The sequence below is a fragment of the Hordeum vulgare genome, chromosome 5H, assembly GCF_904849725.1.
Source record: "Hordeum vulgare subsp. vulgare chromosome 5H, MorexV3_pseudomolecules_assembly, whole genome shotgun sequence".
NCBI lineage: Eukaryota > Viridiplantae > Streptophyta > Magnoliopsida > Poales > Poaceae > Hordeum > Hordeum vulgare.
The window spans coordinates 241,971,622-241,984,045 of NC_058522.1; the positions used below are offsets into that span (position 1 = coordinate 241,971,622).

At 44.0% G+C, this 12,424-nt stretch overlaps 1 pseudogene; it reads left to right on the forward strand.

Moving 5' to 3' along the window:
- The first annotated feature begins 717 nt into the window (after positions 1-717).
- On the forward strand, positions 718-4,759 carry LOC123396551 (annotated as a pseudogene).
- Positions 4,760-12,424: the final 7,665 nt, after the last annotated feature.

Below are 12,424 nucleotides of genomic sequence, written 5' to 3' on the forward strand. Positions count from 1 at the left end.
ATAGGTATAATCTTTGCCGTCAGCAAATCGTCGGGGCAGACGGCAAACGGGAAGTTTGCCGTCATGGGCAGACGGCAAAGAGTTACTTCCGTCAAAAATCACGAAAAACAAACGTAAAAAAACCACACGGCAAAAAATAGTTTTGCCGTCAACTATTTGGGTAGATGATGACAAAGGCATGATTTTTGCCGTCTACTTATGTTACGGATGACGGCAAAAAAAGATGTCAAAGCTCGTGTTAACTGACCCAAACGGCTGGCAGTTTTGCCGTCTTGGATTAGCAAGAGAAGATGGCAAAAATTAGTCTTTGCCGTCAGTTACGTCGTATAGAAGACGACAAAGAGTAAAAACACAGCTGCCCTACGTCCCGCGAGTGGAAAAAGAACACACCGGATAAAAAAACGAGTGCAACAGCCCCTCCCTCTCGTGACTGGTGGTTCCCTCCTCTAGGGTTCACAGCGAGCCTCCCAGCTGCCGCCGACGGGCCCTCCCCTGCCGCCGCCGCCAGTGCCCTCCCCGGCCGTCGTCGTCCGTCTGCGCGACATGGCGGGAGGGTAGGCCACCTCCGGTCGGGCCTCCCTCCACCACACCTCCGGTCGGGCCTCCCTCCACCACCGCCAGTGCCCTCCCTGGCTGACGCCGCCGGTGCCCAGCCGCCGTCGGACCTCCCTGCCTGTCTCCGGTCCCCACCAGCGCCCTCCTCCCATTTGGTAACCAATGGCTGGTGGGTAGTACTCTGTAGTAATTATTTTTTCTGAATCCCTATCTCTCTTTGACCCACGGCACTGAATGATTACATCAGCCAAAAGTAGTACTGTTCGAAGGGATCGTGGGGGCTCTCTATCTCGCTAGTGCTACCAGTAATTTCCTCTCTTGATTGACTGTTGTTCCGAGTCTTGCTCTGCTCTGAGTGCTACCTTCACCTCATCTCAGTCCTCTACTTCATTTCAAGTTGTGATCTGAAACAATTATGTGTTTATTGTTACAGTTTACCGTTTGTTCATGATCGCTCAATTTTGTAGGCAAGGTATCAGGTTCTGAACTTTCAAACCATGATTTAAGTTCTATTTCCATTCACTGAAGTGATTATGTTGGGGGCTTGTGCTGGGGGTTCATGATTCTCGTGCTACCTTTAATATGGTGCAGAATTTTGTGTTCTTATACGTGCTGCCCAGAAATCCTCGTTGGACTGTTGTTATCAAAGTGCTAAACTTGTGTCCGTTGTTTTCAGGCTCAGATGTGCTAGCCTCTTTGGATTGATGGCTGATATGAGTATGTGGTATGAGGAATACTCGTTGATTTATGAATTATCTGAAACATTGCTGATATGAATCCAAATTCAGTGTTTTGTTACATAAATGGCTCTGTTATACATAAATGGTTGCTCTGAATCTAGATTATATATTTCAAAATTTGGCTGCTATGAATTTAAAAAGGGCCCCACAAGCTTTCCCTGGTACTAGTACTAGTACTCAAAGGCAATGAATAGTCACTAGCAAAATGAAACTACTAGTGAACCGCTGGTAGTGATGAACGCTATAGTGAGTATAATTACTATAGTGTCATTAACTGATAAATGGATCAAGGAGAGAGAGGTGGTAAATACTTGGCAGGTGCATGAGGGAGATTAAGAGAAATAAGAGGACCATATACAGTATTCCACATGCAGAGTCCGGGGGCATCCTCCTTTTCTAATATATATATATATACAGTATTCCCCTGCGAATGCGTTCCGGAGAACCATAGGCACTGAAGTATTTCGTATTTTTGTTACAAAGGGTTTATATGTAAAACAAGGCCTGCCAGAGCTTCGTCTCCACCTTACATCGATACGTTACACACTTAAAATGTAGCAAGCCCTCCAGCAAGCTAGCATTATATGCTACAGGGTCGCAGATGGACACTGAAACTTGTTCCATTGATTGGTTCCTGCAGGATGAGCAGTTGAAAAATCCAGAAAGGTTGTGAAAGAAAATTGTAAGGTCAGACATTGTTCATTTTGCCAGCCATAGTGGTGCTCATTGCTCTGCAAGTATTTGACACCATCGTTGTGAACCACTTGTTCTGTTATATAATTAACTTGTTCTAATATCTTGAAAGCAGGATGCTTTACTGAACAACAAGAAGGCTCCCAAGTCTGCTGATACTGTAGCATCTTCACAGTCTGCAGGATCTCCGTTTCCAAGGTAATTATTTTACAGAGGCAGTGGATCTTGTTTCATGCCATATCCATGCTCTTATTTGCATTTCTTTTTCCAAAATTCAGCAGTGATGGTGACTCTGCCCAGTTGGACTCTTCTGTTCCATCGCTTGCGGAAGCAGCAAAACCAGGTTTTAGGAAAGCTGAGAAACACAGCAAGAATGCTCTGCGGAGTGTATCAGAGCTTCACATTGGCGATGAGAAGGTGGTTGGCTCTAGCAAATTCGATATGGTAAGGAATATCTACCTAATGCACTCCTATATATGTATATATTACCTCATCCTGTAATCTGTCTACTGCTTTGTGTAGGACAAAGTGTTGAAAGTGTTCGGAGCTCGTCGTGCTTCCGGAGCTTCCAGTGGCACTAACATCCAGGCTGGTGATGTTCTTTTGAAGTCTTCAGAGATGTGCCCTTCCAAGATCCCAATACCAGGAAAAAAAGCTCCTTTGGATCTCACCTTGAAGACTACCCTGCAGTTTGTTTCATCATCTTCTGTGAAGTGGTCGGTATGCATTAGCTTCTCTTGCATTTCTTTCTTGTTTTCATTTAGAAAATGCACCATTCCCAGAGAAATTTCATGAGTATCTTGATTTGGTGACATAACTTAGATTGACACTCTGAAAATCAGATATGTAAATGGTATGTGTCTGTCACTCATTCAGTCTCATTGGATGCTTACTGCACCTGCAATTTTTTTTCCAGATATTTCAATTAGGTATTGGTGTCGGTATGATCCAGTGCTCCAAGTGATATCATGTCTAGTACAACATACGGTCACTAGGAAGAATAATTGAAAATTACTTGCAAATTGAACCCTCTCTTCTTTGTTTAGTTTTGCTTAGATTTTCTGTCTCAAAGGCCCAAAGTATAATAACTCTTGCCTGGAACAGGTGTCACAATTTGAGTACAAGTTGTAGGGGCAGTGTTGCCTAGCCCCTTGCTTAGAGTTATAATGGTAGGCCTCAAAGTTCAGGACGCATGAGGCAAGAGAGCAACAAGGAATTCTTATTCTCAAAGGCACTGCAGTTATGGGTATATCCACAATCCATGTTACCTGCTCCCATGGTATCTGCTATGCTCTCATCAACTGCACAAGGAGTTAATTACTAGACCTGCACTATTGTTTGCTTTTGAAGATAAAATATCCCCGTAATTTCCTGGATGTATCTCTTTACCTTTTCTCCTTCTGGCATGTAGAAAAAGAGTTCATTGACAAAAGGTATCAGGATTGGGAAGATTCTTTTTAGAATCTTTAATACATGTTCCGGAAGAATCTGTTGAATATCTTCTATGGTATCTTCTTGCTCCTCAGAAATCGATCCTTCATAATAATTTGATAAGTATATGGAAATTTAACTGTTTTTGTACATGTACAAAGAATTCTGAACTCGTTAAGATTCCACATTTGTCTCATGATCACCTTCGCTTGCAGTTATATTTCATTTTCCTTGGAATTATTGAATCTTTGGGTTTTACTAGACTGTTATTCTATGACTCACCCTCGTTCATCTTACTGAACATCACTTTTGTTACTGAGTTTATACGACACAATTTGTTGCTCTACTTATCAGCGGAAACTGTTTGGAGAAGCAGTCCTGTAATGCCTACTTGTCACAATCTACACGTGGCATGAGGTCACTACTACCGAAACAGGTTAGTCCTTCATTTCGTTTTTCCGACCTCATCATCGTTTTCACATTTCTATTTAAAATCCCTATTAAAGTGCCACATTTCTGTTACGAACCAACAATTATGTACATTACTGCCTGCAACTTCTAAATTCTAATTATTTCAATTAAGTAGATCAACTTATTGGTTGACAAGTACTCATTTCTTCATGTAAAAGAGTATATTCTAGATTTCTTCATTTCCCTCTTTCATTTTTTGGGGACTTACGGCATATGAGTTACACCATCATACTAGTTACACATGTGAATAAAGCATCTTTAATACTTTTGTGATTAACCCAATGCTTATTCTATTTTTTTGCCCATTTTGCTGAAAGAAATATCTTTTTGGTTGTTGAAGTCAATTTTCTACCCTTATTTGGTACCATAATAGGAATGAAATATTGACTTGGTACATTGGTCTCTAGGGCATTGAATTGCTCCAAGCTAATCCAAGTTGTGTTGATTTAAATCTTTGTACTGGGTTAAAATATCATTGTCACTTACAATCATATTGTGTGACCATGTGGCTGCATTGTTGAAGGGTGTTTGCTTTTCTATGCCCCTTTGCAAGGCTGAAGTGGAGGAGGCTACCGAAGACGACCTGCTTGAGTTCTCAAAAATCCGAACACTCGACCTGGGCCAGGTTCTATTTGATTCTTCAACTTTCCCTTATTTCTTTAGACAGACTGCAGCTACCGGACTGACTAGGATTGTTTTCTATTGGATGGGCAGACACTTCATGTAGATGATTTATCTGAGGTTGACAATACCACGCAGTCGCTCCTTTCGTTTACTGGCAATAAGAGCGTTCATGGCTTATATGAAGGTATTTATTAAATTTGTACTGATCTACAACCATTCTTTTTTTCTCAAAAGGTATTTATTAAATTCTTATAGGCTGCGCAAATTTGAAGCTGAAGTCCCTATTAAATTTTGAAGTGATTAGTGTATTTGGTTATGGTTATTTTTCTTCCTTGTGTTCTTGTTAATGTTGGGGGCGGCTGGCATGTATAATGTATGAGTAGATAGCCATTCCAACATTAACAAGAACATAAGGAAGAAAAGTAACAAGAACCAAATACACTAATCAGTTTCAAATTTGCGTAGCCTATAAGAATTTAATAAATACCTTTTAGAAATTATGACCCAGCTACTTTGGTCCAGCCCAATACAAATTAACATGCAGGCTGGGGCCCCCTTGCGTTCAGGGGCCGGGCCTGTCCTTAAGTATTTTCATGCTAGATATAAAGAGTCACGTGTTTTATTGGTGCTTGTAGATCAGTACGTACCATATACTATGGCTATAACTCTCAGACATGATAATCAGGTCCTTATACTTTACCTCGTATCTTTGGTAGTGGCTCTAACGGGGATTTCATCAGGCATCTAGCTAGTGAAAAAATCAGAACTCTTAGTGTGAATCTATAACTATTGACCGGCGAAAAATTTCATTTAGGTACAAATGATTTAGCGCACCTTATTTTGTTGTTATGGACATGAAAAACTTTATTTATTGTGTGCCAAAATCTAACATATGTGCATGACTTCATTTTGTAGGTTGTCATACGGATGTTCTTTGGACTACGATATTGACATGAAGACATTTATCGTAATGCCAAATTTTATGTAGTAATGCCAAATATTATGACATGGATGTGCTATGGATTACGCTATATATGTATGTATATATATATATATATATATATATATATATATATGGATGTGCTATGGATTACGCTATATATACATGGATGTGCTATGGATTATGCTATATATATAGATGTGCTATGTGTTATGCTATATATATGGATGTGCTATGGATTAAGGATGTTAAATATATGATGTATGGATTATGGATGTGTTATATGCTGTATGGACTAAGGATGTTATATATATGATGTATCGATCAAGGATGTTATATATATGATGTATGGATTACGGATGTGTTATGTACTGTATGGATTACGGATGTTATATATATGTTGTATGGATTATGTTATATTTATATATGTGTTGTATGGATGTCACATCCCTGACCCCTTAAGCAAGTTAGCTTTGTGCTCATGTTTTCTTTGCATTGCATCTAGGAAATTCTCAACAAGAACAAAGTAAGTGGTGAAGGAAAATTCAACAAACCCTAGCCACTTCTCAAATTAAAGGAAATTCAAACTAGTTAAAATCAATGAACCCAAAATGGCCTCAAGAAAAGTTCAATCTTTCTAATAAATCATGAAAGTAAATAAACAATGAAGAAAACTTTTTTCTTGACACTTTAAGCATTTTAAATAAATGCAAAAAGCTACTCGTTTCAAGTTTTAAATTTGAAATCAGAAACTTTAAACTTTCAAAAATGTTGAAAACTTTGGGAATGGTTGGAAATATTCCAACAAATATTTTGGTGTGTTTAAAATAGTTTTTACAAACTATTTGGGAGCTGAAATAAATAGCAAGTAAATGAAATAGCAAAACAGAAACAAATCAGAAAGAAAATGAGAAAAACCTTACCTGACGCTCACCTAGCCCGGCCCATCTGCTCCTGTCGTCTTCCTCCTCGCCAGCAGGAGCAGGAGGTGGCCGCCGCGTCGCCGCGCGCCTCCACGCAGCTCCCTGGCTGCCTGGCCGCTGCTTCACGATGGCAAGCATGGGGATAACCTCCCCGAGCTCGTAGCTATCCGTTCCCCAGCTCATTCTCCCCCTTTGCCTCGTTTCTTTCTGCCGCCATTGGAGCCCGAGCAGAGCTCGAGCTCGCCGTCGTTCTAGCCTACCCTTCTCCCTCCTAAGTCACGCAATAGGTCCGCCGCAACTCCCTGAAGCTTTCTAGCCACGAGCCGGACGCCGAGACGCAGCGAAACGACGAGACGCAGTCGTCTTCTTCCTCGGGTCACCGAAGTTCGTCGCCGGCGTTCTTCCTCTCCAGGCCGTCCTCGAGCAAGCTAGCGCCACCACTGCACTCCTCGTGAGCTTGCGCATCTTTCCCCTAAGATCTCCCCGTCGATCCCCTCCTCTAGGCCTAGTTCCATCGGAGCCCGACGAGATCTGCCGCGGGAGCTCGTCGTCGGTAGCCCTCCGGTGATCAACTCGTCCTTCTGAGACCACCAGCAGCTTCAGGCCGTCGCGTAGATGCCGTAGGAGCTAAGCCCCGTGCGTAACTCCCTCTGTATAGAATACCCTGATGACGCCCGAACCTTGGCCGCCACCAAGCTCGTCGCCGGCGTCATCTCCGGCCAGATCAGCCCCAGCTAAGTGCAAAAATGAACCCGCGGGAGAAGTGTCGTTCCTCTGGTGCTCTCCGCGCAGAGTTTGGCCCCCTGTGCGCCGTTTCCGAGCCCCTCCGACGTACTGGTGCTCGCCGGAGGCTCCCCGCCGGCGAGGACGACCTCGCCGCCGGTGGATCTCAGCTGGCCTGAGCCATTGACGTGTGGGGCCAGCCTCTGGGAGTTTAGAAATAATAAAAATAATAATAATAATTTGATAAGTCACTCACATGTGGGTCCAGTGAGATTAATTAGCTAATTAGGTTTAATTTTAATCTAAAACTGACCGGTGGGTCCCACTGGTCAGGTTTGACTTTCAACGGCCAGTTGGACCTGGTGATGTCATGCTGATGCAGTAAAGAGATTTCCAGTATAAGAATAATGCCAGAAATGTTTAAAACTTCAAAAATTCAAAGAAATTAATCTGTAACTCCAATGAAAATAATTTATATATGAAAAAGTATCAGAAAAATCCAAGGAATCTGAATATGCCATTTTCAAACATGTTTGAAAATGTTACAGAATCCAAACATGTAGATTATTGAATAAGTCAATTCTTATAAATACTTTATAAATGGAATATGGAAAATATTTGAATTTCACTATGATCGACATGATCAAATACTGTCCTAATTACAAACCAGCAACCTAACATGTCATCCCATGCATGTTAACATCAATTTGATCTGAGCATCAGGTCGAATCAATTAAAATGGTATCCGAGAGTACCTCGTTTGAAGTGATATTTGAATTTGATTCAAATCAACTTCAAACCTAATACATGCTAGCTATATTAGTTTATCACCTTGCATCCTCATGCCATGCTCATGCATCATCTTGATTGCATATGTTTGTTATTGATTGTTGTCATTCCTTTCGGTAGGCTCCGCTCCCCCGGATTCCATCGAATATCCGTTTGACGGATATTGTCACTCCTCTGAGCAACAAGGTAGGCAACCATTTTTGATCATCCTGATAAATCCCATGTTCTTACTCCTGCAATTACTTGTTGCATTAGGATCAAATGCTTCAAATGCTTTTGCCACGTTAGTTGAACCCACTTCCTTTGCATGACCTATCCTTGTCACAGTAAATAGCTGAACCTTGCAACCTAGCATACCTGGTAGTTGCTTGAGCCATGATGTGCCTTATCCTGCTATGCATGCTATGCTTAGAGTTGTGTATGGTCTGTCATCTGGGAGATGAACAGAATTGTGAGAATGTGTTCGGTAAGCAAAGGCCGTGTGTTGAACCTGATTTGGTAAAGGTACCGGTGAAAGGCTGTGTAGGAGTACATGGCGGGTTGTTTCATTGGAACCGTCCTTAGGAACTGAGTTCCGTGTATGTAATCCAAGACTAGATACAACCACACGTTGGGATACTTAATTGACCCTCTCGACTTATTAATCGCTTAGTACTCGGTCCAGGAGTTGCAAGTAGTTTCTGGTGTTTATAGTCATGCTGGAGGCCGTGCATGGTGCTGACCTGAGAGGTGGGTTGTGATGCGGTAGGCAGTGGCACGATGTACCAAGTGGCACCCGGATGGTGGGCTTGGGAACCCTGCTCACATCATTTGAGGTCATGGCGGAAACCTCGACCGGACTTCCGTACGGGTTACTCTCAGATAGGCGATAAACCTGGACTAGGTACTAGTGTGGTTAACGGTCGTGGCCGACTCCCTCGCTGGGCTTCCGCTTGAAGGTTGCCGAGGTGCATGACGTGCACATGGCGATAAGTGGTGAGAGCGTGTGTGACGAAGTACACCCCTGTAGGGTTATGATCTATTCAAATAGCCGCGTCCGCGGATATGGACTACTTGGAGACATATATTATTCATAGATAACTTCAATGGCTACTCATAAAATTGTCAAGATAAGCGTGAGTGTCGTGGACGGCATTTCCGCATGGAGACGGAATGATTCCACGATGGTGTATTGTTGTGGTGTTAGTGGACTCGTGTGCGAGAAAATCAAGTCGTCAAAATTATTTAAAAATGCAAGTTGTCTAGCCACGAGTCAAATGCTGGCTTTCCGCATGAAACCCCACAATACCTTATTGATACATTGCATGAGTAGATAGTTATCCTAAAGTCTTGCTGAGTACCTCCGTACTCATGTTTGCTTAATAAATGTTGCAGAGGTTGCTAATGACCCTAACGGAGGGTTCTTCATAGACATCAACAACGACGAGCAGCTGGTGTCCCAGCTACGATCTGGCCCTAGGTTGGGTTTGTAGTATAGTCAGGCCATGTGCCTTTTAGTTGCACCTATCTATACTCAGACAGTTTTAAACTCTTCCGCTGGCTTGTAACTGAATGACTGCTATTATGGGTCGTGAGACCCTTACTGTGTAATATTATGTGTGTGGCTCTTCCGAGCCTCTTAAATAAAGCTTGTATGTTATGGTTATGTTGCACTGCCATCGATGTATCTATACATATCGGTATGCCATGCCTATGTGTGTCGTACTTGATATGTATGGGGTTCGATTACCTAGTCGTGAACTTTAGTACCACTCCTTACAAGGAAATGCTCCTTTGTGATCCAACGAGCCATGGTAGCTCGCTACTGCTCCGGACACATTGGTTGATCGGCATGTGTCCTTCTTAGCTGTTGTGTCTGTCTCCTTTGGGGAAATGTCACGCGATGTAATGGAGTCCTGGTAGCTTGCTACGACTCGTCTACACTCGCTGGTGACCGACACCTGCTTTGTTGGGTCATGTATTCCTGTCCTTGTGCGGTGCTGCCACTTTGGTTTATGACTAGAATTGTCGATCCGGGTTCTTTGACATTGGAATGCTAGCGACACTATTGCATACGTGAGTCAAAAGACGCAAACGGTCCCGGCTAAGGTAAGGCTGCAGCCGTGGAGTTAACCGTGCGTGAGACCGCAAAGGGATGCGATGTGTTACAGGCTGGATTCCTATGGCTAAGGTTCGGGGTCCTGACAGCGTTGGTATCAGAGCCTGACTGACTATAGGGTTACTACGCCAAACTGGTCAAAGTTGAGTCTTGAATTGCTTTAGTTATATATAAGGGAATTGTTTGTGGAAGGGAAGTAAGACTCTTGTTCTCTTCTCAAGTTATTCTATTCTGGTCATCCTCGTCTTTTCTGAGGGAATTAAGGACTAGGTTACTCATCTTCTTCTAGGCTCGTGTTTCTGATCGGTAGATTATAGGACTACGAGTCAAGAGATATTGGGTTTCTTCCATTCCTAGGAAAAGGGAAGTAAGTTTGATGATCAGAGAGTTGAACTTGATAGTTGAGTGGTTACGCTATTCCATTTTGGGTTGTCTCAAAATTTGTTTTTGAGCATTTACAGCCGTTATGCTGCCCAATTTTGCATTCGGAGCTCTAATGCTTTTGCATTACTCTCTATTTACAGATGCCTGGCCGTCCTTCTCGTCAGGTGGTACGTCTGACCAGGTGCATTGATGTACCAGGTCATACGGCCATGATGGTCAGGGTGATGTCGGTGTGCGGTTACCGCTGGTACCCCGAGTACACAGTGGAGGAACAGTACCGAGACTTCAACCAGAGCCAATACATCTGCACTGTTAGGGTATTTCCAGACTACCCTGGAGCTGAGGAGCCAATCCATTGGTCATATGGGTTGGGAGTCACTGTTGACATGGCAGTACAAGATGCTGCCTATTCAATGCTGACCATTATGAGAGCGAGACATGCACTGCTGCAGAATTCAGAGTTCTGCTATGTTCTGGCCTCTCAGCCTGGTGAAGAGGGATACCTCAGCGGAGTCTATTTTGATTCTTCTATGGAGGATCCACTACTGCAGTCCACTGCTGAGATGCTAGAGAACAGAGACAGGGATGCTCGTGCTCTCCGCATGGAGCTTTATGCTACCCGTGCCCGTCTATGGACAGCTTTGACGCAGCTGGCACCGGTAGTCCAGACAGGGTACGGAGATATGGAGATGCTGAACCCTGTTAGGACCCATCTTCCGGCCCGCGTTGACTGGCCAGCTATAGGAGGAGTCACCCCTCTTCGGGGGCCCCTCTTACCACCAGTCAGGGGACCAAGGCCACATCCGTGTCCTTATGGATCCCAGGGATCTCAGGCTAGAGTGTTTCCTGATCCGCAGGTTGAGCTTCCAGGTCATGGAGGTAATCTCCATGAGATGTTCTATGTGGATGCCTGAGCTGTGAGCGGAAGGATAGGATGGTAGTAGCCGTACGTTCACAGTCCTGCGTGACTTGTGAAGTATGCCTGTGATGTGAAACGAATTCCGGAGGCCTAGATAAATAATGTATAGGAAGCTTGTAAGCCTCTGATGAGTAGTTTCATAACTTCAGTAGTTGCTCTTTGGTTAAGGTTGTACTGAACTATGTAAGGGTGTGTATGAACCATGGTGTATATATAGCAGTTGCTTGTTACCATGTTGTTCGGATATTCATTTCTGCCTTCCGTGTGTTTAGTACATTCTTAATCCATAGCTAGTATTGATATGATATTGGTCTAAGCTGTGAGTTTGTTTGTCAGGATGGTGTTCACCAGGTTGAACCGTGCCCCTGGTCATGAGCAAGGCGAGGGTAGTCAAGCGTCGTAGGAAGACCTGCCTCACCCGCCCTCTCTGGCGGAAGTTATGCTTGAGGCAGAGAGAAACGAAAGGGAGACCAACCGACTGTTAGAGCGTATTGAGCAGAATACGGCTCGTCAGCCTAGGAATGCTACAGTGTCCCTCAACGACTTTGTGAAGCTGAATCCTCCAAAGTTTCATCATTCGGTCGATCCCCTCGACGCTGATGACTAGCTGTGCAGCATCGCACGCAAGATTCGCTCTGCGAATGTTTCTGAGGCCGACAAGGTGACCTTTGCGGCGTACTTCCTGGAAGGACTCGCCAATCTGTGGTGGGAGAACTTTGAAGCTATGCGTCCCGCTGAACCAGCAGCCACATGGGCAGACTTCAGTGCAGCTATTCGTCTGCACCATATTCCAGAGGGCCTGATGGACAGGAAGAGAGAGGAATTTTTTGCCTTCACTCACGGCAAGTTGACCGTGGATGCCTATAGCCGCGAGTTCGGTAACCTCGCCCGCTATGCAACAGAGGAGGTGTCTACTGACGCCAAGAAGCAAGCAAGATTCCATAAGGGTCTGAGCCCTGAGCTTCGTCGTGATCTGCGTCTCCACGAGTGTGCAAGCTTTCAAGCCCTGGTCAACAAGGCGATCAGTGCCGAGACTGGTCATACTGACTTTGAAGCCACAAGGAAGCACTCCCGTGACTTTGGCTCGTCTTCTGGTTCCGCGTTCCCAAAACGCAGGCTGTGGGTTCCGAACAG